The 3,623-nt window shown below is 20.4% G+C and overlaps 1 long non-coding RNA gene across 1 annotated transcript; it reads left to right on the top strand.

The window, feature by feature from the left end:
- Window positions 1-2,466: 2,466 nt before the first annotated feature.
- LOC135927327 (uncharacterized) lies at window positions 2,467-2,979 on the top strand. The gene is made up of 3 exons (XR_010572043.1): window positions 2,467-2,556; window positions 2,602-2,659; window positions 2,864-2,979. It is a non-coding gene; the product is annotated as an uncharacterized LOC135927327 (long non-coding RNA).
- The last annotated feature ends 644 nt before the right edge of the window (window positions 2,980-3,623 follow it).

Raw genomic sequence — 3,623 nt, 5'->3', positions numbered from 1 at the left:
TATTACATTTGTTCATCGGGTCAGAAATAAATATGCAAAATTTATATCAAAATATCTAATCCTAAGTTAGATTTTTTTACCAATTTTCACCAGACAATCCTGTTTAAAATTTGGGTAAACTTTTTTTTCTATTTTAAAACCAATATCGATGCAAGTTAACTATTTTCGTCAAAAAAAATCAAAAAACTTTTAAAATGACGATTATGACAATTGTCGCTTATCTATAGTACATCTTCACTAAATTTTTATTTAAACATGTTATCAATACTTATTTTAAAATATCTTTGTCAATAAAATTCAAAAAACTTTAAAAATAACGATTATGACAATTGTCACTTTTCATTGGTACATCTTCACTAAATTTATATTTACACATGTTATTAATACTTATTTTAACATATTTTCGTCAAAAAAATTCAAAAAACTTTAAAAATAACGATTATGACAATTGTCACTTTTCTATGGTACATCTTCACTAAATTTTTATTTAAACATGTTTTTAATATTTTTTTTAACATATTATCTTCAAAATAATTCAAAAAACTTTAAAAATAACAATTATGACAAATGTCACTTTTCATTGGTACATCTTCACTAAATTTATATTTACACATGTTATTAATACTTATTTTAACATATTTTCATCAAAAAAATTCAAAAAACTTTAAAAATAGCGATTATGACAATTGTCATTTTTCATTGGTACATCTTCACTAAATTTATATTTACACATGTTATTAATACTTATTTTAACATATTTTCGTCAAAAAAATTTAAAAAACTTTAAAAATAACGATTATGACAATTGTCACTTTTCTATGGTACATCTTCACTAAATTTTTATTTAAACATGTTTTTAATATATATTTTAACATATTTTCTTCAAAAAAATTCAAAAAACTTTAAAATTAACGATTATGACAAATGTCACTTTTCATTGGTACATCTTCACTAAATTTATATTTACACATGTTATTAATACTTATTTTAACATATTTTCGTCAAAAAAATTCAAAAAACTTTAAAAATAGCGATTATGACAATTGTCACTTTTCATTGGTACATCTTCTCTAAATTTATATTTACACATGTTATTAATACTTATTTTAACAAATTTTCGTCAAAAAAATTCAAAAAACTTTAAAATTAACCATTATGACAATTGTCACTTTTCATTGGTGCATCTTCACTAAATTTATATTTACACATGTTATTAATTCTTATTTTAACATATTTTCGTCAAAAAATTTCAAAAAACTTTAAAAATAGCGATTATAACAATTGTCACTTTTCATTGGTACATCTTCACTAAATTTATATTTACACATGTTATTAATACTTATTTTAACATATTTTCGTCAAAAAAATTCAAAAAACTTTAAAAATAACGATTATGACAATTGTCACTTTTCTATGGTACATCTTCACTAAATTTATATTTACACATGTTATTAATACTTATTTTAACAAATTTTCGTCAAAAAAATTCAAAAAACTTATAAAATAACGATGACAAATGTCACTTTTCATTGGTACATCTTCACTAAATTTATATTTACACATGTTATTAATTCTTATTTTAACATATTTTCGTCAAAAAAAATCGAAAAACTTTAAAAATAACGATTATGACAATTGTCACTTTTCATTAGTACATCTTCACTAAATTTGTATTTACACATGTTATTAATACTTATTTTAACATACTTTCTTCAAAAAAATTCAAAAAACTTATAAAAGAACGATTATGACAATTGTCACATTAAAATATTATCCTTAAAAAGATCATAAAATAACATCAAAAAAGTTTCATAAAATCCACCTCATTTAATAATAAATAGATAATTTTAAAAAAATGATAAAAGATTTCACCTAAAAGATTGTTTATTTATCTAATAAAATTTACAATATAATTCCTCAATAAAAGATGTATTTACAAAGAAGATTGTGAAAATCACTAATAAATTATAAATTTATTTTCATTTCAAAATATAATAATATAAATAAAAAATATTAAATCATATCATGTTTATTTGTTGATAATAATAAAATATTTACATTAAATATAAATAAAAAATATTATTTTACTAAAATAAATAAATAATAAATAATGCTAAGCATCGATGCAGAATTTTGACTAATTTATTTTAGCCAATTTTCAGGCTTAGCCCATTTTTAGGCTTAGCCAATTTTTAGGCTTAGCTAATTTTTAGGCTTAGCCCATTTTTAGGCTTAGCCAATTTTTGGGCTTAGCCGATTTTTAGGCTATACCTAATTAGGCTTAGCCGATTTTTCCACCTAAAATCTCGGCTAAGCCGTTTTTAGTCGGCTTAAATTAGCCGATTACGCAACACTAGTTCAGAGTGTTAAAAATTTTTAACTTAAAATTTGTTTTTTTTTAAATTAGTGTAAAAATATAATTTTTAAAAAATAATATAAATTTTTATAATTTTTTTCGTGGAATCATTTATTTTATCTTCGCGTTTTTCTTTCGTTTTTCTTCCTGGACTTCATTTCATTTTATTTAGATATTGATACCATACATTATTTTATAGTGTAAGTAATAATATTTTATTATGTAAATTTATTTGCACTTATTAGAAATACTTTGACTATTTTGATTTGAAAGTGAAATATTTGGAATTATTTTGTACTGCAAGTAATAATATTTTAATTTTAAAGGCTAATTTATTAATATCTTTAATAAAAATTTTATTAAGTGATTATTTTGCAGTGTTAAAATATTAAGGTTATGTTTTTTGAGCAGTAAATTTAAATTAATCAAAATTGGCAGTGTTTTCCAAATATATAATTTTATTATAAGTTATCAAATATATTCAAATTATCATATCAAAAAAATTAGCTATTTTATTTAGGCTGCTTCCAAGTTTTGAAAAAATCCTTAAAATTTTCACAAATTAATAACAAAACACTTTGGACACATTTAAGTTTTAAAAAAATTAAAATATTCAAAATGCTTGATAAAGATATGTAAATATTTAATTGTATTTATTATTTTATGTTACCTTTCAGTTATTTAATTTTGTATGAACCTATTTGATAATTGATAATAGTTATGTTTAGATTTTATTTATATATTTAATAAATATTATGTTGTAAATAATTATATCAATATTTAATAAATATTTGGAAAACCAATAATATAATCTATTTTGAAAGATAATTTTTCCATAAAATATATATAAAAAATTACTATAAATAAAATTGTGATAGAAATTATATAATTTTTCAACACCTTTTAAATTAAATTATAATTTTTTATTTTTACCAAATTATAATTTAATAAATTTAGCCTTTACAGCTAAAATTTTCTTTATCACTTGATCATAATTCAAGTTTTGTTTTTCCTATTTCCTCCCAAATTTTCCTATTTTCTACAGAATATCCAATTTTTAAGTCATTTTTGCACCAGAGGTTCCTGTGCATTCTTAACCTTTGTCTATACTTTTAAGTTTTAAACAAATTAAATTTTGTTTTTTTTAGTATGAAATTAAAAGATACTTTGTTAGAGTACAATGCAACTAAAGGGGATTCTGAGTGCAAAACCTGCCACCTAATGTTAAAAGGTTTACACAATACTAACCTGGAAAGACATTTAAAAA

Source organism: Gordionus sp. m RMFG-2023, chromosome 3 (genome assembly GCF_954871325.1).
Source record: "Gordionus sp. m RMFG-2023 chromosome 3, tfGorSpeb1-WG-v2, whole genome shotgun sequence".
Classification (NCBI taxonomy): Eukaryota; Metazoa; Nematomorpha; class Gordioida; order Chordodea; family Parachordodidae; genus Gordionus; species Gordionus sp. m RMFG-2023.
The sequence above is the reverse complement of the archived record's forward strand: the minus strand, read 5'-3'. Positions and strand labels throughout refer to the sequence as shown.